The 24,817-nt window shown below is 39.7% G+C and overlaps 1 protein-coding gene across 29 annotated transcripts in view; it reads right to left on the bottom strand.

Moving 5' to 3' along the window:
• Window positions 1-24,817, bottom strand: part of CALD1 (caldesmon 1) — a 255,661-nt gene that overhangs the window by 187,019 nt on the left and 43,825 nt on the right. For 7 of the 29 annotated variants that reach the window (XM_021298735.2, XM_021298740.2, XM_065029652.1 and 4 more), the window contains exon 1: window positions 23,146-23,431. The exons of 2 other annotated variants lie outside the window; for them this stretch is intronic. The gene's annotated coding sequence lies outside the window, so the exon portion shown is untranslated. Of the gene's footprint in view, window positions 1-14,616; window positions 14,713-17,745; window positions 17,778-21,553; window positions 21,803-23,145; window positions 23,432-24,817 lie in introns of those variants that run through there. 20 more of the 29 variants (XM_021298738.2, XM_065029629.1, XM_021298739.2 and 17 more) reach the window with 11 other exon arrangements.

Below are 24,817 nucleotides of genomic sequence, written 5' to 3'. Positions count from 1 at the left end.
AAAATCAGTTTTTAAATAGCACACTTGAGGGGGCTACTGAACTGAAAGAAGACAAAAAAAAATGTGGGGCACTGCAGCACAAAGCAGATGTCATGTTTTGTTAATGGCAGCAATAGATGAAGAATCAGCCACACCTTATTCTTCCAGCGGTTCATCATCCTGAGTGTAAAAATATGTATCTAATTTACTTGTCTGGCTTAAGATTACAGTTATTAGACAGGATTTTCTCTGGTAGAATCATAGAATAGAATCATATGGGTTTTTTTTGTTCCTGGTTATATAATTTTGCTTTTGGCTGCATTACAACAATTCATCTGAATAGACCCACTTTATTGAGTGATACAGATTGCACTGTACAGCTGCCTTATCTTCATCACTGCTCACTATCCCCCCCACTATCCCAATCCTGGTATCATCTGTGCTTTTTGTCTAAATATTAAGTAGTAGCAGCTGTAGTATCTCCCAGTAGTAGCTCGCCTTAACTTTTGCTCCTCATTTTGCTTTTTCCTGAGGTTTCCAGATCTGGAGTGCTGTCATAATAACTGTTCAAGAAAGACTAGCACGTCTGATACATGTTTCCCCAAATCACATCTGAATTCCAGAGGGACGACCTGTTTTAATATTACCAAACAGAACTACTGTCTGAAAGAGCCAAGCCTCCCCTGCTAACCTGTTTCACTTGAATAATCCCACTGGAGCTGTGGTACTTTTCATATCAGAAAAGAGTGTTTATGGGAGTTACGCGTTACAGAAGTAGATCCCCAGTATATTTTGTTGCTTGGAATATATCCCACCATTGATCTTATGTCCAAAGCTTTCAAGGCCCACTTTTCCTCCCACTCTGTAGAAACCCTTTTCAGTAGGGGACATGGTAAGGAGATTGCCTCTCTCCTAGTTCCAGTGTGTTAACTATTTTTCTTTTTCTGATGCATTATTTTGGAAATTTAATAAGTAACAACTAAGCAAACCCCCAAACTTGTAGGTTTGAGACAGGACAGACCACAGAATTTCCACTACCACCAAGTAAGCTTGAGGAAATCTTTAAAATATCATTCTTGCAAGGGCTTTGCAAGAGGGTAGATAAATGCAAATATTTGATAAGTACTTATATTTTTTCCTAAGGTTTCAAATTCAATAATGAAGCTGTAAGCCTGGAGAACGTGGAGCATTCCCAGTGCCAACTGGATACTCTTAACCTCTACACTCTCAACTATATAAATGTGCAGCATATTTGCTGAGTAGATATTTATAGGTACTTCCCATTTCAATGCTAACTTGTTAGTTAATGGAAAAGAACCAGAAGCTCTCTATTGCCTTGGGAATCATTTTACATTAAAGAGGCTTTAGACAGACTGTTGGTTTTTTTTTCAGATTTGGAAAGAAAACCCAACAGAATGTGTATTTTGAGTATCTCTAGCCTTTTTACAATAACAGTTAATGGCTAAATGGCTGGAAAGGCTTCCAAATTTATTTTTTCTAATCTACCTCATGACATATGCTGATGCTTTGCAACTGATGGAACGTGATTTCCTTAGACACGATCCTGATTTTTCTACTTGACCAGGAAAACAACTACTGTTGTTATAAAAGAGCAGCCCTACTGACAGTCTGCATAGAAAAGGTCAATCATTGCAGTAGTATGAAGTCTGAACACATCCCTTCATTCTTCCTTGTAGTTGGGTTCTTTCCATGCAGGAGGACAGCCTAATAAAAGCTTCTGTTTAGACTACCTTCTTCTAGACATAAATGAATTTCATTTCACCACAGCACATCCAGCATTTCTTATAAGCTTCCATTAAATTATATTTTTTAATAAATAGGATATGAATGATTATGCTAAGCATCAGAGCACCTTAACTCTAGCATGTTCTGCCATGTGGGAAATCTGAGAATACAGGACAATCAAGTACTGAACAAAAGACTAGCTGCTTCTTTTTATTACTGCCTTGGGCTTGCCAGCTTCAAGAAACATTGCAGAAAGAATGAAAACCTAAAAACCCTAGGAAGAGTGGCAAGGAATCAGCAATCTAAAATGACTCTGCAGGTATTGTTTTAAGAGAATATGTCAGATCACAGCGTTCAGAAACTTTCTTGGGTGGCCAGGATTTCAAAGGGAGGATAAACTGGATGAATATAAGAGAAATGAAGAGATGGGCAACTTAATCATCACCATCTGGACCAATATTCTGCCATTGCTTATTTAAGTACAGGTCCAAAGTAACTTGAGTTTCAAAACATGCACCTGGATTTCTACCAATGAAAGCAAAAAAATAATGTCTGCTTTTGCTGAGGTGTAACTTATGACTCCACACCCAAAATGCCACTTCAATTAAACTAGTTCATTATTTTATTTGTACTTTCAGGAATAATAGCACTACATTCAGCTGGTTCATAGTGGCAGTTTTAATTTTTAAAAATCTGTGCCAATCATATATCAATAATTCACTGCAGACTTTTTACTTTAGATTTTCTTTACCTTGCCAGTCACCATCCTGCAATTTCTCAAGAACTAGGGAGAAGAAAAAATGTGAAGGAATTAAAGCCTCGCATGTTATTTTGACACTTCAGCTGAGTGCAAACTTTAGTCCAACAATGGACAGTTCTGCTTTTAGAGGAATTAGTCCAAATGACATTGTGAAAATTAAAAACAGGCAGTTGCTTCAAAAGAAAAGCAGCCAGTCATGTCCCATGCAACCATAGGCATGTCTGTTTAAGTATATGCATTATAATAAACTCTTTTCTCTCTGGGGGACCTGCCTGACTTTATATTACTGTTTCATAGCACTACAGGTTTCACTCTTTCAGAACAATGTTGAAAACAACCTCATTGAACATGCATGCTTCAGAGGTTACTGCAGCATTACAAAATGAGTGAATTCAGTGCTGACGAAAGGTGCTGGATAGATGGACCTGAAGGTGAAGTCATCTATTTAGAAAAAGTTATGGCAGAGGCTAAACAATGCAGATTTCATTATGCTTCCCTGAACAAAACTAAATTTTGAGCTACAATTTACTAGTGATTTGAATGACTATAAATGGGTGTAGTGGAAGAATGTGTCCTAAGAACTTAATTGAAAAGCATTTCCTGAACATTGCTGGAATATATTGCTTTGCATGCCTCAAAGCACTGTGGAGCTGTCAGACAGTAACAAACTTTTGGTAATTTCTCTGACATCAGCTGGATCTGATCTTTCGATTCTGCATCATACTGTGCCATTCAGTCCCCCAGATCATGTATTCTCATTCAGAAGATACCTCTCTAAAAATGAGCCACACAAGTAGGGGTCAGGAACACAATACAAAAGGAGTATGTAATTGCAAGCTCCTGGTATGTTTTAATATATGTTAGTTATTAAATATTTGATGCATTAATTATGACATATTTTTCAAGATCCAGAGTCATCAGAAGAAGGTGGGGAAAAAAAAAAAAAAATATTCAATAAGGCCTTTGGGTAGCGAGAGCTCTTTTATTTCAAACTTAGAACTTCTCCATAAAGCAAAAAAATAACTTTCACTTTACTGAACATGCTGTGCTTTATAACTGGCACTCCTGGAACTTAAGGGATTGATCCTGCTTTAGCTGAAGTTTCTACGATCATGTAACTAGCAGCAAGTCTTAATATGCCAAGACAAATGCCCCAGCCCCTGTGAAATGGCTTCAGTCTAGTCCAGTTTTGCTTCCACTCCATAAATATTGAAAGGAAGAAGAGAAGGCTGTCTGGTACTTACCTCATGACACAGAGAGTGTGCAACATGCCACATAGCACCAGATGAGTTTAGGAAGGATGGTGGAAGCTAACAGCTTTGCATCCTGTTACAATCTCCCTGTAAGTAATGTTAGCACTAGCTTTGGATACCTTCCCATCCCCCAAAAATGAATGGGTATATGTGATACTTAATTCAGATACATTTCTAAGTCATACGTGTTGCTTTCTACTCTTGCATAGGGGAAAAGTGCTTTAACAGTGGTCAGTCTCATTTGATGTGCAAACTTCCCCCCAACACATGCCCTGTCATATATTTGACTGAACCTAAGTGAATAAAGGAAGACTTTTAGGGAAAGCTGAAAAGACATGCACTTTAACAATTCTTCAGGTCACTTAATGGGAAACTTGCAGCATACAGAGAAGGCACTTCTAACCTATGGCCTTTCTTCCCAGTGGATTTCCTAAGCGACCAAATTCCTTCAAAAATGTAAATCATCAGACAACTTTAAATGAAGACATGAGAGAACTGAAAACACAGGGATTTTTACCAAACACTGAACTTAAATTGCAAAGCCACCAAAATCTGTTGGCATCTTATACCAGCTGAAGTGCTGGCCCTCAAAGGTTTTTAATTCTTAACAGCTGCCTCCATGTCACAGCCAACAGCCACATTTTCAACTGCATCCCTATCAGCTTCAAACCACTGTTCAGTGCCTCAAGGAGAGAACATCTAAGGAGGAAAAAATAAACACACCTTCAACTTATCTTTATGATCAAAGAAGTATAACAGTAAAAAATACATCTGGTTTAATAGTAGCAGCACAAACCCACATCTTCTCAAGGTATTTCTACGAAGGAAAACAAATTCAATCTACATGTATAAAGACCATTTAATTAATTTTTGAATACAAACTTTTCCATGTAACCCTATAAGATTTTGAGCCAGTACATGCTGCTGTGTGAGTTATGGTCATACTTATTTTTAAGACATTCAGTTTGATAAACATTCACAGCACAGCTTCTACTTGTGGTAAATGTGCTCAAGGCCTTTTAGAAATCAGGCTTCTGAGAGGACAGGCAAAAGGCTAAGTCACCGACCACTAGTAGTCCACTGTGTCTTCTTACAAGATCTAAAATACTCAAAATTTCCCAAAGCACCAAACAGTTACATGAGAATAGCGTCTCTTAGAGTCAACATTTTTAAACTCCCTTCTTAAGAAGTCTTACTAATGCTCATATAGGATGACTAGGATGTGAATCTAAATCCCCTGTAATTCTTTCAATATTTTAACACAAAAACATTTAATTTCCTGCTAGGTGGGTAAAAGGACCAAATTCACTTCAGAGTTACTCTTCCCTGCCCTTGACAGTAAGTTGTTGTAGCCCAAACACATTCTGTCCTGCCTGCATATAATTTCCCTGTAGTACCTGTAAAGGGAATTCCACATCCTGAAAAAAGAGATGAGTGAACACCTTCCTATAAATGAACACAACACCCAGTGTCAGACTACACCCTTTACATTACATCTCTCACTGGGAAAGAAGAGCTGGCCTTCAAATTACAAATTTGCTCTCTCTCTATACACCACAAGAGTTATAATCATTCAGTAGCGTGACTTGACATACTGAGTTTAATTCAACATGCATTACCAAAAGGTAGATTCTACCCTCCCTCCTATTTGAATTAATTCTTCATGTTCCTTTCAGATGGAAGGACCCAAGGGGTAATAAAATATCTGTTCTAATGCCACATAACTCTAATAACTCCCTGCCTCCTACCCAGAATGCTTATTTTTCCAGTCATATTCTTCCATAAAAGCAAGTTATTTGGTGAGCAAACTGCAATAAAGCCACATCAGTGCAGAGAAAAAAAAAAAAAAGTGTATGCATTTGGTTCGGGCAGAGGTCTTGAAGTCTAGACATTACCTTGTTTGCCCATTTTTTAATTATTTTTTTTTAAGGCAAATGATACCAATTAGAAAAACTTTACTACTTAGACTCCAAGCTACTACCCATCAGTATAACCAATATGAAACCCCATCCTTTCATGCATCAGAGCAATTAGGTTTGTGTAAAATAAAAAACAAACCAGATGCCCAAGAGATGTAAATCAGTAAAGACCTACTGATGCCAGTGGAGTTACAATGATTTATACAACACAGGAGCTCAGCTTAGAGAAGCTTTCTGCATTTCATGTTCTCAGAGCATACGTTATTCCCTCCCTTCCCCTCCTCAGATTTCCATCAAATTCAGTGCTGTAACAGAAGTGTTCTTTTCCTAACTTGGCTTCAAGTCGTGGCTCCAGTTCTCAGTAGTATATAACCTGTCAAGATAAAATATGTTTGGGGACATACAATCTCTACTGAGCATTTTATTGACTTAACTCTACCATTTCTGAAAGGCAGCCAAAATTCCTTAGGTATTTCAAAGGACTTATTTTCTAAATATTATCCATGGACAGCTACAAGAACACAAAAATCCTCAGTTGTTTGTGTAGCTTCACTTATGTGCCATGCATTGCCCATCATGATGTATTCATTTTCTTTTGCAAGCAAAAAAAACAAATCTCAGCTTGGCATTAGGAGCCATATACAATGCAGAGTATCTTGGGAACCATTCAAAGTAGGAATTTCGCCCACATAATATCTGCAGGTCATTCAAAAACTACAATTTTTCTTATTAAAAAAATAGACAATCCAAAGCAAACCTAAGAAACACAACCACAAAGCTTAGCTCTTCACTACAGCTTTTCTTTCCAGATGCTGTATCAGAGGCAAGGGGGTTAAGATCAAAATACAGAGTTGCTACTAGCTGCACAAAACACTCCCCGTAACATCTCATAGGAGGAAAACAAATCTTGGAAAGACCAAGATATGTGAGTACAAGAATGAAGCCACCTCTCAAAGGTCCCATGTGTACTCTCCTTCTGCTAACTCGCAACCAAGTAGCCCAAAGAGGGACAAGCCACATGCCTCATTCCAAATGCACCAGAAGCCAAGTTCATCTGGTCCAAGAGACAAGACCGGAACAAAGACAGAGAGGTAGCAACTTATGCACCACTGAACCAGAGACAGAGGAGCCCATGTGGCCCCAGGACAAGCTTGGACACCCCTACAGAGTGTCATTTCATATGCCACTGCCACAAAAGCCTCCCCAGGGGTAGGAGATGAACTGGTTGCTACTCTTGCACCTATGTCTCAGTATGGAGCACACACGAGGAATGATGCTTCCTCCTCCTAAGGCAATGCTGAAGGATGCTTACATATCTGTCCACAGGAGTACAAATGCTGTGATTACAGCTGAAGCCTCCCTGAGCCTTCTCTTCCTGTAGCCATCACACCTCAGCTGGGCTGGCCGCAATACCAAGATGCCTGACTGTTTTAAATCTGACATTGTTTTTCTGAGGTGCAGATGAGTACTTTGACTGATGGACTAACTACTAGTTCTTTTATTAGTAGTCGTGTCCTGTACTCAAAGCAGTAATTTCTAAAGGTTGTTAAGCCTCCCAGAGTGCAATTCAAAAAAACCCAGTGCTCTAGGTTAAGACTGAAATTGTAAACCTAATAACGGTTTGGATTGGTGACCCAAAATCAGTTGGACCACTTCACTTCAGCAACACACATTCTTTGCAAAGGGGAATTTAAAACCTGCAGGAGGAATTAGAAACCTGCAAGATCAAAGAGCAGGAACAGAAGGCTTAGCAGTTGATGATAGCCTTATCTAACCACTAGTTCTTCTGTGCGTCACTTTAGTTAACAATATCACAATGCACCTATCACTTCCAGGGCACCTTTAATGAAAGGACCTCTAAACACTTTGTAGACACTAACAAAGTGTCAAGTCACAACATTCCTGTGAGAAACAGGATTTCTAGCTGTTGACATTTCCAAAGGATCAGGAAGAAGTACACTTTTGTAACAGAAGAATAAAGTCCTACCCACAATACGAAATGACACCAAAGTTTGTTGAGGAGAATCTGGAAAATAATGAAGAGAGCTATACCCATACAAGCAGCACTTCATGCCAGTGGTCTGACCAGAGAGAGATCTTGCACAGTCTTTCATGAGCTTATCATTACCACCATAGCAATCACTGATGGACACCAAAGTGCTTTGCTACAGTCAGCCCTTTACCCCTGTGCTACTACAGAAAAGTGAAATATGGATTTTAGAGACAAATAAAAAAGACAAGGCCAAAAAGTCCGCTAAAGCACAACCAAACCAGTAACAGAAATGGAGCACAACAGAGTCCTAGCTCCAGCACACTACCTCCTTGAAACAGATCAGTGACAGTTTTCAGATGTCTTAGGTGTTCTTGAAGATTTTATCAAGTGTTCAATTTTGAAGCAGTCCACTTAGCTACAGTTTTACCAGAACTTTTGATATTAAAAAAACCTACTCTCACCAAGACGCTTTAAACAGAAGAAAATAGTGGGAAGAAGTGTCAAAGGTCAGAATTGCAACTCAGTTTAATTCACTTTAATGTGCACACAGAAGAATGTAAGGCAATAATTTTTCTCCTCCACTCTGTCGACATAGCACAGATCAAGCTGTCACCTCTGTCTTCTGACACTAGTCTGCTATGAGAAACAGGTATCTTAACATTAAACCTGGCCAGCTGTAATACATTTGCTAAAGTAATTACATTTATTTTCACAGATTACAGGTACTTAGGTTTCACTTACTGATGTACTAGAAAATCAGAGGTTTCAATTTTGAAGATAAAGTTCAGCACTGATATAATCAAAGACAGCATCCAGTGCTTAAAGCTGTTAACCACACATACATTTTTAAAAATAAAAGATTGTGTGTACTACAGGATCTGTATTTTTTATCTGCTAGCTCAAAGTACTTCATATTCCCTTCTGTCTTTCCTCTTCACATTAACAAGGCTACGATAGACAGCAATTACCTAAATGTCTAAATCCCTGGGCTCCTTTAAATGAAGCTTTTTTCAATCCACATGATTTTATGCACAAGCCATGACATTCTGAGTCAACACCTGGTACTTATGGCAATACAGCAGTGACTGAACTCTTTGCTTAATGGCAAAGCAGCATTCAAAATGAAATTTCAGGTCCTGTGCCCCTCAGTCACCAGTGACAAGCACAACTGTAAATCAGACACTGTAAAATCACTGATCACATTCAAATGAGTAAAAGGCAAAACAAGGCATATGTTTCTCTGCGTGGTCTGCAACAGCTACTAATAGGAGAAGAAATGATGAAACAGAACTGAATAGGCATTGATGAAAACCCCTACAACAACCAAATAACTGCTCTTTTAGGAGAGTAACTCCCAGCCCAAGCTATGGCAACTAAAAGTTCCTAAAAACACTGCATTGGAGCAATTCAGATTTTATGATGCATGTGTATGGGATACCCCAAAATAGGAATGACTGCTTCCAAAAGCTGTTGGAAATACCATGCCTCAGAGCATAAATAGGAGAGTATCTACCACTTCTGATGTGCATCGCCTCCAATAATGTATTTCACTGGATGTATGGATCATGGCTGAATAATGTGCTGGGGACTTTCAGAACATGCATTTTTATCTAGTAAGCTCTTTCTTTAATAATCTAGTGAGCACAATAGCTTCTTTTAATCTCAAGGGACAATGGAAACAATTGGTCTTTTTACATCACTTCCAGAAATGCATTCTGTAGTATGACAAGCAGTTAGAAATGAAATAAGCTTCAAGAGAGGTAAACCTGGCCTGAGATTGCTCAGGTTTCAAATGCAATAAGCAGTAAAATGCTACAGTACAACTACTTATAAGCTACTTAAGTAAATTGTCCTGAAGTTTTATAATGCTGTGATACTATTAAACCAGAAGTAATATCTGATCAAGAAAGCTAAGGTGAAGCAAAACACATACAAAACAAAGCAAAAGGGTAAAAGAGGAAACCATGTGGAATAGCATTCTTGGTACTGCTTGCACACTGAAAAGTTTTGAATTGATGCCCTTGCCTTGTTAGGAAGAAATTTGCTGACAACACAGCCAGAAGAGTTTCTAAGGATCACCAAACCAAAAAATTTGACAGTGACTTGACTTAGGTTTGTGGACTTAATACAACAGCCTAATTCAAGATCTAGTCCTTCAGATTTGCAGTGTATCGTCTTCTATTCAGTCTCCTCCCTCTATCCCTTGCAAAAAATGAACAAACCAGCAAAACTGTTTCTGATATCACCTAAGGAGCTTAATTCAGCTTGACAAACCTTCATACTTGCATTGGGAATTTGCACTTAACAGTGGGCATCCCAAGTCCAATTTTTTGCATAATGCACATTGTAGGTCATGTTACAACAGCATGCAACAGACTGGAACAAGATTCAGCTGATGCTATCCATATAAACATTGTGAAACACTAATTGCATTTCTTTTTAATGAAGAAAAAATGTATAAATGATTCCATTTGCAAAAATCAGTGATTTCAGCTGGGTGGAATTCTGCAACTGCCTCTCTTCATCAAACAGCCAAGCTGTGTAGCACCTTCTTTATGAATACTGAATAGGGGCATTATGTTCTTACAGAAAATGCATATGTGTAAGGAGGACAGGTCTTCTTTTATGCACACAACAAGAACGCCAACACAAGTGGAGTGTGTTTGTTTTCTACAAGTCATGTAAATGTCAAAATGTAATTTATAGCAATGATATAAATGAGACATTCCATGTCTCATCAAAATGGCCCTTCAGTTGAAGCCAGTTGCACCTGTATAAATGCATAAAGCTTTTCTTTCTGATACTTCAGAGAGATAGTAGCACCAAATAATTTTGTGCCACCTCTGTTTTCTAAAACCAGCATGACAGATGCACTGCCTACAGTCTATTGCCTATTTGCTGAGAATACCTTCAGTAAATTATAAATAATATAATTTCTTAAAAGCAGTCCAATGCAATAAGTGTGATACTAATATAAATCCATGGAGCAGACCATCTTAGTATTCCCAGCACCAGCAAGTATCCAGCAGGAGAAAACTGGCTGAGAATCTCTTATCACTACTCTTATCAGTACTTTTACTGACGAAAAGTAAAACTGACTTGGGGTGGCCAGGCTTCTTTGAACATACCATAACACTCCATAATAACCTTATACTTAACTAAATAGCAATGGAGAAATTCAGCATATATTAAAAGGCATCACATCCTATGACATCCAGGTCACTAGACAACATCTGTTTAGGTCCTCTTCATATAGAAGAATGCTCAGTTGATAACACTGTATTTAATATCTTGGACTTTTTTTTTCTCCTCTCACACCTCTAAGTGTATTTGAACTGCACTCACATTTTAATAGTTCTTCAAATGCAAATTTGCCCTGCTTACTTATCTCTTCCTTTGCAGTCAACATGGTAGTTCCAGGAGCTATGCGAAAAAAGTAAATAGTAGGTCTATGAATATTATGCCCTGGGATGACAGCGTAGTTTAGACCTGTGTATCTTGCTGTAGGAGGCAGACATCCTCGTTTCTGCCCCTGCCTCTTTCACTGACTCTCCACACGACTTTGGCCATTTTTATCTGTTAATGGACCTACAACGTGCACAATATTATTTAGCATATATAGGTCAGGTTGAATTTGGTAAGCTGTGTTTAGCTTAAAAAAGCATTAAAGTAGGAATATGATTGAGGTTTTTTTTAGGACAGAAACATGCTGGAAGCAAACAGGAGAAAACTTTTCAGTACTGCATTCAAACAAGAGCTTTCCCACGGGAGTTTCTCTCTCTCAGCAGCACTTAATTTGCTTAGGAAGAAGGTCCAGAGAGAATTAAAAATCTCATCACAAATCATCTGAGAAATAGGGCCTCTAATTCATGCTAACCACTGTGAATCTGGCAAAGCATTACAGGTAGCAGAAGTCATTTCTGTCTGATGGCAGAGTATTATCATAGGTGAAGCAAGTTGGTGATCTCAAACTAGTTCTGTAAGAACACATTTCTGCATCACCACTGGGAACAATTAGCAGCTGTATGAACCACAGGGACACCTGCTTCTGCTGCACTTTCTCTGTGGACAATATAATTAGCTTTGGCTCGGATGACAGTGAACAGTAAGAACCCTATAACAGACTGAGAAGAGACTTGTAACCCTTCTCCGTAAGACCTCCCTTTAAACAAGCAGATAGGGCCATTTAAAACATTCCCCATAACTCCCTGCCTTCTCTCACTCAATTTTGGCCTACAGATCAAGCTTAATTACCATCATTCTGCTTTCCTTCAAGACCTCAAGTAAAAATGAAGGTTAACACTACATAACTACGCAATCTTAAAATGTTTTCCCTCCATCCCTGGGAGTGCACAGCATCCCACTGCAAACTACGTTACAATGAACCTTTATGCCATGCATCTGTAAGTATCACCACTTCAAAGACTGAGCAAAGCAAAAAGCATCCTAAACCAGCCTTTACACTGGTGGGAAGTCCTGCTAAAATCAAGGGAGTTGTGTTAAAATCTAACAGTAGATCACAACATTTCAAAGCTCACACTGCACAGGCTGCAGACCTTGATTCCAGACATGCCTGTACCTCAGGAGCTGACGTACAGGAAAGCAGTGAGCGGGACCACCAAAATGCAAGAAGCAAGAAACCAAGATGACAAAACCTGTTTCCCTGGCCTTTCTTCACTATTAATCAATACCTGCCATGTCTTAACTGTGTTTCCTCATACACAGAGCAATGGCAAAGCCTATCTACCTCACAGTTGCAGGCTGTTGCTGTAGTACTCAAAAATCCTGCTTGTAGAGTAACATCTCTGCTAAACTTTAAGAACTTTTAAGGCTCTTGTCCCTTATTGAGACCAAAGCTACACTTTCACAAGAGTACAGCAGCCTTCCTACAATTTTGCAAGATTCAGTGAAGCTGAAGGCTAAGCTTGAAAGAGGATGTAATATTGCATAATTCTGAAGAGAAGTTTGATTCCAGAAATACATGGTTCTGATTTCATTGCTTGCTTTGATAGTTTCAAGGGAGAATAACTGCACATGTGGTGCTTTTGTCTGAGCTGGCTTCACAATGGTCAACACCACCTCTCTTTTAATTTGATATGGTTGAAATTAAGAAGAAAAAATATCCTGAAACTCCCTGCAGGCCACTCTTATTCTGCCATATTTCCAAACCGTCTCATCAAGGAAACATCAGAAGTCCAATATGAAACAAACTCAGCCCAGCACTTAGAAAAACGAGATACTTTTTTAAGCTCTCCCTGGCATGTTAGCCCTACAGTTCATTTTGGATTTACACTGGTGCTATTCAAAGCAGAATTTGGCCCCTTCTCCTAGGTGGCCTGACACATTTACTGCAACATACAGATATGCCCATATATTTTATGTGTATGTAAAGTACATTCCCTAAATTAAAATCCTCACCCAGAGAGTCTCCCTAGGTCCGTGTCTGACTTTGGCTCCATTTACTCCTTTGCAAATGGAAAGCAGTTCCATCAAAATCAGTGAGGTAACACCAGTATTAAACTGACATGAAATCATGTCCAAGCCATGGTGCATAATAAAACCAGCTGCCACTAACTTTTCTACAAGTTTCCATTCATTAGAGGTTTTTTTGCTTGAATTCACATGAGCAATATCCATGGGCCAAGAAACACATTTTAGAATGATAGCTATTTCCCCTTGCTAAAAACTAGAAAGTGCAGCAAACTATCCCAATCCTCACTGAAAAACTTCAGCTTATTTTATTTTGCTAATAAACAGAGGTGTTTATGGAGAAAACACATGTGAATACACTTTAGGGAATCATCATGCACTGCTTAGAGGAAAGAGACAAGATGACCTAATATGTCTTTCCTAGTTTTTCATTTTTAGTTTTGTGTTTGGTTTTGTGGGGGGCTTTTTGTTGTTTTTTGGTTTGTTTTGTTGTGTTTTGTTGGTTCAGGTTTATTTACGCTTATAGCTTCTGGTATTTAATTCTAAGTCAGGGAAAAGCCTTGAATGTAAATATTCATATTCATCCTCAGTGACCTGGAAGCACTGAACAAAGATCGATGAAACCAGTTCCATGCCTGCTGATGCCAACAGCCTTTCCATCAGTGCCTTTCCATTGCCCTGAAGAGTAACAGGGCAGACAGAAATAACATACTTGGATTATGATATTTTTTCCAGTTCATCACACCGGTGTCCAGGCTTTCAGAACAGTATAACTGTATTTTGTCATATCAGTCAGATTCATAGTTTGTCACTACTTCAATCTGTTCATTTATAACTAAACATATTTCCTACACACATAGCGAATTCCAAAGATGAACTGATCTTTATCAGATGCTATGATACAGAAGGCAAACAGACCACTGCTCCCTCCACTCTTGTTAATATTACTTTTGCTTTATATTAACTCCAAGAAAGGAGCTCACATCTATTGTAGAAGGTAGTGAACAGGGAAAAAAATGCTGCCTGTTTTGGAAAAACAATTAGGTTGTTAGAGCAGATGGCCCAAGAATGACAACCAATTTTTTGGTCTCACAGGTGAAGCAACAAACATCTTTACTGACACAAGCAGCACAAGGAAGGGTGTTCTAAAAAACTTTAACAAAAATCACAAAACTTATCTTGTAAAATGATGACTTTTGACAGCCTTTACTGAAGGACCCCAACAAACAAAGGGAAGGGGAACTTCCAGCTGTGGCCAGTACAAAGAAGCGGAGTTCAACAACATGAACTTCTGCAAAGCTTCTCTACAGGTAGCCAGAATAAAATTGCACAAACACCAAGACTGGCCACAAATCTTTTAAAGAAGTGAAAAGTGGTGAAAAAACTACTCCAAAGCATGCATCATTTACATTTTCCTCTTTTAAGAGGAAGAAGAAAAACATAGCAGTCTCATGTCTTCCATTTGGGCTCGGGAAGACTGAAGATGGTAGAAGGAGAAGAAATGAAATTATTTTTCAACCATTCAATAATACTTACTGCATTCAATGTGATTATTATTCAAGGACTTTTTCCAGAGGATACAGATGTTATTTAAGCAGCTGATACAGTACAAGGTTTCTCACAATTTAAATCCTGAATGAAGAAATATGAAGAAGTTTAGATATCCAGTTATTTTGGTCTCCCAATTGGCTATCCCTGATCATTCTAAGAGCTAGAAAACATGTTACTATTGCATTATCCAGCTGTCACAACCTGACAGTTTCTTTTGGGCATGTCTTAGCATGACTTCATGATAACTGTCAAATGACATCTCAGAAGTACTACTGTCCAGAGATGAAAAGCAGCAATATCTCAAAACAGGCCTAACTTACATCTTGCCTCTCTTTGACTTAAAAGATTCTGACCTTTCAGATGCAGTTAAGTGAGGCAGTTTCACCTTTAGCAAAAATAATAATTAAAAACACCCAAACATGCCTCTTCTCACTGAAGAGAGGTATCAGACACAAAGGACTATCAAACAGAAAGGTCAGTTTTCCTTAACACTAGAAACAGAAGCAGCACTATGTGTCAAAAAGCAACTTTCTGGTATTGAGAAGCCAATCCACTTGAATGCTGCCAGTCAACAGCTAGCCTAAACTGTCAGGTAAATCTCTTATCACCCCATGGCAGGTCACCTGCAAGAACCTCTACTTTCTTGACATGGGCAAAAATTCATATTACCAGTTACACTTGTTGAAAACTGCAGAGGTACCCAGATGTATGTGAAAGTAGAAGCCGAACCACACCTCTGTCACAGAGCTGTGATCCTTCCTGGGAGGCACAACAACATTTTGGAGAAGCAAAAATACTTGCTTCAAATCCAGCCAGCCTGTCCTGTGGCTAGCTACAACATCCATTTTAACCATATCAGCACAAGTGGCCCCCAAGCATGAGTGACTGGATGGTGTGCAATGAAGCATGTAGTTTGGCAGATCAGACTGATCAATCAGCCCTTCTGGCCACAAAAATGGAGGTTTTCATCAAAATTATATAGGGATAGGACCCCAGACATAATCTCCAAACCTACCAATATGACACAAACATCATATTTCTAAGGTAGTCAATGTAAAAAAAATCAAACAATAAAAACTCCAGAAAGCTTTCAGAGAGAGAAGCCTATGTAGATCCATTGATGCAGTCACTTAACTGTCTGTTTCCTTATGAAATAAAATGGAACTAGACTGACTATTGACATCATTTTGATGGCAGAGAGAGTACTAATCCCTAAAGAAAATACACTGAAAAGCAAGAATGTAAACACAACTGTGCTCCAATGACTAATGTTGTCTGTGTAGGAATTCACTGAAGAAGCTGATGCGGTGGAAGGAAAAACCCTGAAGGGTGCATGGAGCACTGGGGACCCCTTCTGCAACTCCAAAGCACATTGCTCCCTTCCTCCTCCAAAATTCATCCCTATTCATACATGCACACATACATTTCCTATTTGTTTTACTCATATGGTCCTACCACTGTGTTTGAAATACTGGCATTAAATGATTGCTTTTGTTAAAGATAGTGCTTTATACCTGGTGAGAATAAGATTTTGCTGCTAATCCCGGCCTTTAGTCATATAAATCCACAATAGCTGCACTGAAGACAGAGAGGTACATTTATATATACTGGTAGAGGAAACGTCTTTTTCTTGTTTGGGTTGTGTAGGGAGGAGGAGAGGAAATAGGCTGGCGTGTCTGGTTTTATGGGGGAGGGTTAAGTTGCAAACCAAACACTGCAGTTTACATAGATCTAAATAAAGGAATAACAAAAAGATAGTTACAGAGCTTTTAATAACACACAGTGTAGAAAACTGCAAACAAACTGCAAGCAAAAGTTGTTACTTTTCCTTTTTATTGTCATAAGGCATTGTTCTTTGATTGCATACTGTGTCCAGTGAATAAGCCATTTACTATTGTGGTTGGAGTGAATGAAGCTCAGACCTTTCCCATATATGGCAGGGCCTTTTAATCACCAAGGACAAAATGAGCAGTGGAATTTTACTGGCTTCCTGGGTTTGCACTGCCCTCTCTTGTATGAAATATCATTACCCAGTGAATGTCCATTACTGGGATGCTGATCAAATTTTCTGGTGCCATCATTCTTTAGGGCTTGTGCAGGAAGCCAAATGAAAAGGGACGGCTTCTGACAGCAAGCAGCCCACTGTGAATTCTGAGCAACTCAAGAAAATCAAACAGATATGCACTAAGACAACTGAGATCAGACCAAATATATTTTTTTTTTAACTAATAATATAGTTTAATTTTACATCACTGTACAGCTGCTGAAAGCAAGATCAGATTCAGGCCAGCTGATGCCCAGGTTAAAAATTGTACCTCATTTTCACCAATGCATCAGAAAACAGATGATGTTTTAAGTTACTGGGGACAGTGGTAGCAAAATTCTCATCTGGCCAACTTTTTTTCTGTATAATATACATTAGACACAGAAATGCTTGGCTCAGTATCATCTGGATTGCCTAAACACTCTTATTCATATTTACAGCAACTAAAATGCTGCACTTCAGTCTTTATAATCCAAGTTTTGTTTGAAGTGGCAAAGGAACAGCTGTGGCTTATCAGACATCTGAATGAAACCCCTCATTTTCATAGCAGGGGTGTGGCTCTGCATATGGGACTAAGCTGTTTCCAAAGCCATAAAATGAAACAAATTCTCTCCTTCCTGAGGACGCAGGGGTGCAGCAGTCCAAAGCCTCCCATGAAGGATGCTGACTAGAGGCCTCCAGCAGCACCACCACATTAAGTGATGCAGGTGAATGAGAGCTGACCAAACTCTTCTCCAAATCTCAGAGCTAATCCAGCCCACTCCCATTTCTACACATAGCAGCCAAGTTCTAGGACTTTCTTTTCCAAACCTACAAGCTTTAACTAGGCCTGAGCAAAGCCAAATTTTCCCCTGGTTCAATGGCTTTCAGAGAAAGTTGATTATCACTAGGTCATTAGGAAGATGCAGACAGAAAGTCCTCAGCCTTTGCCCCATCTGCAGCTGATCCCAGAAGGCTGAGCAGAAAATTGTCCTTGGAACAATGCAGGTATTAGAAGGTGATTATCTATCTGAACTATCAAATAAGCAGTATAACGATGAGGAATTAAAAAAAAAAAAAAAAAGTCCTACCTTTGTGCCTGGGATGAGAGAGAGACTTTACCAGTGTGAACACTGTGGTTCAAAAAAAACAAAGTAGGGGCAGGGAGAAGGACCATTTCAACATTAGGGAGCACACTGTCAAAGAAAAGAATGAAGCGGGGAAAAGGGTAGTAACATGCCCTGTGGCAGTCAGAAAGCGAACAGGGAACATCAAAGCCTTGCAAATAAGAAACAAACAAGGGCCTGATCAGAGAGAGACTCCTTCACTTGGGCAGAGCTCCCTTTGAAGATGACTGGAATCTAACTGGCAGAAGTCTGCAGGACTGAACCTTAACTTCTAAAGGAGCACAGGAACCGCTGCTCCTGTGATCGCTCAGCAAGGGTTCATCCAGCCCTGCACAGCTTCTTCCTAGACAGAGCCAGCTGCTTCAGAGAAGGACATAAAACAAGCTGCCAACAAATCACAGGACCTTTGTTTACAGAGCTGTCATAGGTTCAGGCTCCCTTAGCAATTTGATTAATCTTGAACACTAGTTCTCCCTCATCCTAAGTTACTTAACTTTTAAAAGTGCACACAGTGATTTCAAGACCTCTCAGATCTCCACATAGTTGCAGGGAGAATGAGAGGGTCAGTGTAGGTGAAGAGGAGCGTGGACACACACACACATACGTATGTGCATGCATATGTGCAATGAAATAGTCTTTGTGCATTTAGCAATACCCCCAATACACCCCCCCCTTTTCATATTTGATGGCCTACAGAGTTACTCTTCTGAATAGATCCAAAACCAGAGCATTTACAGCAAAACTTTATCTCCACTAATCTATTTATAAGCCTTCTATGAGCTAAATTCCAAAGATTTTTTTCGCCATTTAAGGACAAAACCAGAAATTGTGCAAACGGGTGGGTTCCATTTTGCTTCACACCCTCCACAGTAAGTCTCGTGGGAAATGCTCTTTATTTGTATTCTGTACACAAGAGGGTGTGGAAACATGTAATGTTGTTTCCATTGCCTGAAATCTTTCCCTAATATTTCCCTGACTGCAGCCTGGGCTGGCCCCAGGCATTACAATTTAAAATGCTCTCATCAACATGAAACTGGACAAGTAAATAAGGTTTAGCAGCTTGCTTAGTAGTTTCTCTTCCAAGCTGATGACACTATGGCAGATCCGTAAGTAAAAGCTGTCATCCCACATTTTTGGTACAACAGCTTCACAGGAAGGCTCTGTCTCGGGTGCAAGCAAGAGCTGTTAAATCTGCAAGCACCCAAGAATTTCCCTCCAGATATGTCACCTCAGTGTCACTGCTGAGCTTGGCCCATCTTCCACCTCTATCACTGGGCTTCAGCGGTTTTATGCTCACGGTCTAGAAAAAACTTACTTTCTCACGGGATACGTCTGTGTGAACAAACAAACAAAGAATGGTGCTTGGAAATCAGTCAAAAATAAGAGTTTAGCCAGTGCTTAAACTTGCCATTTTGGTATTACAAATTCTTTATAAACACTAATGAATTAAGCCTCAGCAGTGCCATGGACTAAACATGAAAAGGTACAGGTTATCTTTCACTTGAAGATACAGAAACAGACACACAGTCAATAAATGACTCACTAGGTACTTATGACCACAGGAAAGGCTGCCTTCCCCACAGGGCCAGCTAGTGATGCTTGGGAAAAGGATGCAGTAGGCACCTCCTTACTAGTGCTGGTGTCTGCTTGGCAGCCAGGCTGCCAGCCCCATACCATTTGTCAGCACTAAGCACAGTTCCAAAGAAATAAAACACATGAAAATAAACACTTTGTTATGCAGGATGTAAAGCATACAGCTAACCAGGGCTAGCAGTTATCTAACAGTGTTATGTAACCTAAACTTTTTGGTTAAATACATTTCAAGAAAAATAGGAGTAAGTTCCCCTGGGGGTGGGAGGGATACCAAATCACAGTGTACTGAACATCCTTTCCTGCTGGGTTAGCTGAACCATACAAAAGCATCAGGAAAGGCAAAAAGAAATTGTTACATAGTTCAACTGTCCTGTGACCTCAGTGTTTCATCCAGAAAGGTCAGATCTAATCTGATCTTCAAATGTCTCTGAGTCAAATTTCAGTCCTAGTCAAATCCTTGACAAACCATTTGGAGACATGCAACAGCTACAGCTTCCCAGCAAACACCAGTGCCAAAAGAGTAAAGTGTCACCATGTAGGTAGATGTCTTGATATCAGTACAGGTGTCCCCAAAACCCATACTTACCAGGTCGTGGGGCTTTAAACCACCCGGGAGCTATGAATAAAACCAGCAAGCTGGCCTCTGCACATGCACATTTCTGAAGGTGAGCGTTCTAGCAGGGAAGCAGCTTTCTTGCTGCAAGCTGCCAGGGGGTAGTTACTAAGAAGAGACAATTTTTTGAAGAATTAAAACTTGCTTTGAAGATAGACTCCCACTCTTTGCAGTCACAGGCCTGTCTGCCTCAGGCTTTGTACACCTGGAGCCCAATCCTGCAAACTCTGTATAAAGCTCATCTGAAAGGCAATGAAAGGTTCACAAGACTGCACTTCCCATTCTGTCCTGTTACCTTTTTTGGTGCATTCTCTGATACTCAGAAGAGTCCAGACAAGCACTGCAGATGGACAGCTAATGCTGCTCTCTTGGCCCTCTCTTTCTTATGCATATAAGGTTCCCTGTCCCTCTTTGTTCAGACGAAACAACCAAATGCACCAAGTTGTACCCTTGGCAGATAGGGGTTAACAACTCCACTGATCTTTTATACAAATTTTAATTTCGTAGCCAACAGAATATGTCTCTTACGAGGTCCCTTCCAATCCCTACCATTCTGTGATTCTGTGTGTGCGTGAGATTCATGCAGACAACTGAGAGTATCTTAAACAGTCCGAGGACATTCAAGTGCTATTTGTCCTGCAGGAAGGAAGACCCATAGGGTCACACTTCTCTGCAGTGAAAAGATCACCCCCATAGGCAGGGGCACTCCAGCTGCATGCAGAGAAGGGCGGAACAAGGAGTACTTCTTGATGGACCCTCCCTGGCTTCTTTCTCTTTGTATGACAGAAACTACTTCTGAGCTGGCAGCCAGGAAAAAAAGGATTGCTCTGTCTTTCTAGCCTCACCACCTGGAACCAGTAGCACGGTGCCCTAAACTTGTGCGCATCCAGACAGATGCTGACCAGCGCACCTCCATGCCATGTGTGACCATGAGACTTTGAGGAACAATAAATTTTCTCATCTTAATGCACTCCTATTTTCCCTCCAACATCAGCCAGAGCAACATACAGCCCCCTTTTCCTTTCAAATCACCTAGCTTTCAGTGTCATTAATGCATTGTGTATCTGTGTTGGGCCAGAAACAAAAGCACAAGGGAAGTTATCCCTTTCTCAGGCTGGTCTGTGTCAGAACAATGCTGTGAGCATAGGAAGTAGCAATTGTGGAAAATCCCTTATTCTCCTAATTCATGCTTACCTCACTCACTGTCAAAACATATTCAGAATACATAGGACTCCCCTTGTGTCAGATTCTGCATCTGTTAATGATGGTATTAATTTCACCAAGACTAGTCCTGTCAATGAAGGCTGTGGAATTGATCCTCTTGTCATTGCATGCTGCAACAAGGAGGAGTTTTCAGGAAACAGAAGTTATTTCAATTTAGCCTGTTGTTCACAGGCATCTTATGTGGCGTTTCTCCTCTGCCATCATGATTTAGATATTCCATTCATGTGTATAGGTTTTATTGACTAAGACACCGGGCTGTCAGAAAGCCTCCCAAATGTGTTGAGAATAGTTAAAACACACTTTACCTTAAAGGCAAATTAATTAAGCAAATGGACCACTTACTTCCTTGAAGCATCACTCCTTTTGTAATTTATGTTAAAGCAGTCCATTTCCTTGGTTTTGGTGTATGCAGTTTTAGGACTCCATCCTCTCTCTCCATCATGGGAGAAAAAGGTATAAAACTTGTTTGCAGATGCATGTGCTCACAGAGAACCTACTGCTACATTTAATGACACAGAGGAAGAATGGATGCAGGGTCCCAAGGCTCTTTGACAGCAAACCATACAGGCACAATAATTCACAGTATGGTACCTAAAATAGACAAATAATAATAAATGTGTAGTTCTCACAAAAGGAACACTCTGTCTCCTTATTTTCTTTGAGCTGCTGACAAGGAGGGAATGTGTTATTTTCACAAATTATTCTCCTGTATGCCTTTTAGCAAGGGAAGCCTCCTCACCTAGGTGGAATTGCATTAAAACTGCATACTCTGAAAATAAATACTCCTCTGAAAACGAATACTTCACAAAAAAAGTATTTTTAAAACAATTATCTTCACCATTCTTCTGAACAATGTATGATGCCTAAGAAAAATGAATTCTATTGATGAAAGTCTGGCCAGAGGTTACTAGTTAGATCAGTGACTGCTGCTCCCAAGTATCCATCTGCAGCTAACTTCATCCTTCCGTTCTTTTTCTCGGCTCTTTCTCTGAGAAATTCCCTGCTATGCAGGAGATCACGCTATCAACAGCCAGCCTTGCACAATGCTTTCAAACTGTCTGAGCATGTCAAAGGAGCTGGGAAGGGGAGTCTTCTTGCTGGCTCTGCCCAGCAGCGCTTTGACTCACACAAACACAGACCCAGACTTTTTAAGAGCTGCAGTCCCACCCAAGTGCATTTTTCTCCTGCTTTTAACAGGAAAGACAACTTCACAAAAAAAAACATTCTGGCAATATGCTGCTGCCCATGTTGAAGACTGAAGACAAAAACGGATGCCATCTATCATCAACAATACTTCTATGAAAGGCTTCCATGACAGACATCTGCTTCAGCAAGTATCAGATCAGTGACATTAACCAGAGCTTTACTGTATTTGTATCAGTTATGCCAGCAGACTGCCTTTACTGTCAGGCTGCCCTGAAAGCCCAAGTATTAAGTTGCAAAATTAAAAGCAATTCGCCAGCCATTACCACACTAAAAACATTTTCATTGTAATTCCTTTTCCTTTTTGTTATTTTTTTCTTAAAAAAAAAAAAAAGATGAAAAAAAGAAAAAAAAAAAAAAGGACAGATGGGTTATTGCTCCACTAACAAGCGTGCTGCGGGATCTCACACAGAGTGGGACCAGCACAGATCCTGCCCTTCAACCAGAGCCTTGTCCCTGCGCCTCCGCATTAGGGTCCACTGGGATGGGTGAGCATGCATCCCCTCCACCCACCCAGCAGAGATATCTCCCTTAGTTCACTGCAAACATCTGGAGAGGAGGCGGGGGGGTTGGGGATGGCATAGAGACAGGAGGGGAGGAAAAATAGCATCCGACACTTTCACACTATTTCCACGGCTCGTTAAATTTCACATGCTGCTTAACCTCTAGCCATAATGCAAACGCAGTCAGACCAGCTCACTCCCAAACAAATACATATCTTAAACCCTTACCTCTGCAGCTGAAAAGTTTTCAACTAGTAGGAAGGAAATGAATAACTGGCTGCTTGGGCAGGAGCACAGCAAGAAAGGCACACCAGCAGCCTCACACACAGCCCTATTCAATAAAACTACAGCTTTTCCTTGGCCCCTCCCAAAAGTCAATGCTAAGTGAATACATATCCCTTATGTTTACAATTGGCAGGCAGCAGTATGCATTGTCCTCAATTTATTCTAATAGGCAGCCAATGACTACGCACAAGCCAAGGTGGGTTCAGCCTGCCTGCAGAGATGCCTGTCATTCCCTAGGCATGCTCAGGAAGCCACTCATCAGAAAACCAAGACCTAAAAAGCTCCGAAAATTTGTGCAAGCTGCCAAAACTGTCTTGCTACATGCCCTTTTTTGGTTATCCTTAGCAGGGCCTCTGAAAGTAAATCCTCTGTCAGGAACAATCATAAGAAATGTTAATCTTGGAGAAAGAGGCTGTCTTGTTGAACACAAATGGAGCTTTAAAAAGGAAATACACTGAATGGAAAGGGACACAGTAAACATATTTACTTTTTACACCAGTTAAGAAAAAAAAAAATCAAATAAATGATTTCACCATAGCTAAACTTCATTGTATTTTTTTTAATGAGGACCACATGTAAAAGGGAACACAAACACTCTGCTGTGCAAGCTTAACTCTGCAGAGAGACACCAGTGGGAAAGGCACATGAAAAATGAGTTGGCAGGCTTTGCAGCCCATTTCCATTTCAAATAGTAAAACAGAAGTTACATACAGAATATCTGTGTTCTGAAAAATAATTTTTGAAAGGGATTCAAAACTTTGACAAAGATCCTTGACAAGTTTGAATATTTGGGTAGATAGGTTTAGTTTATAGGTATATAGTTGTTTATCTAGACATTAAAACTAGTTCATTTATTATAAGAATAGCCCTATGACTACATATTATGACCAATACCTTTCACTGCACTTCAATACCATAAAGTAAATGTAGATTAATTTTTATAATTTTTGCTTGGGTTTTTGTTTTGCTTTAGTGATTGCACACTATTGATAGCTTTCCAAATTATGCACACAGCTTACAAAAACAAAAGAACAGACACAGACATGCTAGAAACAAATGAGCCATATAAACTAATTAAGAAAATATGAAAATAAATATGAAAATTATTGCTTCGGAAAACAGAGCAGTACATAGATGCTGACACATTCATGTACCAGCCACTAAGCAAGGCTGCAGGAGAACTGCTGACTGCTCTAAGAGGACAGGTTGCAGTTAGGGGGAAAATATGTATGAGATAACTTTGCAGCAGAATGGGTAAACTATTTTAATGCCTTTCTGGGTCTTTTTTTCTGGTCACTGGGCTCCACAGATTTAGTCACATGTATAATGCAAGAAGCATTGCGTCCACAGACAGTAAACTAATCTTTATAACACACACACAAAAATTCTAATTGATCCAAATCTATGCAGATTTACAGCAAGCAATCATAATTATTCTAGTGTCATTTTAAATTTCTCAACTTAACTAGATGAAGTAAAAAAGTGGTGCTTCATTTTTGGAAAGCACCTTTGTTTATTTTAACAACCTTTTGGGAACTTCATCTAATGCTAGATGTCTCCTGTGATATGGCTGTGCTGGTTTTAAGTATCAAAACTAATACACACAGCATATATG

Source organism: Columba livia, chromosome 1 (genome assembly GCF_036013475.1).
Source record: "Columba livia isolate bColLiv1 breed racing homer chromosome 1, bColLiv1.pat.W.v2, whole genome shotgun sequence".
In the NCBI taxonomy this organism is placed as follows: Eukaryota; Metazoa; Chordata; class Aves; order Columbiformes; family Columbidae; genus Columba; species Columba livia.
The sequence above is the reverse complement of the archived record's forward strand: the minus strand, read 5'-3'. Positions and strand labels throughout refer to the sequence as shown.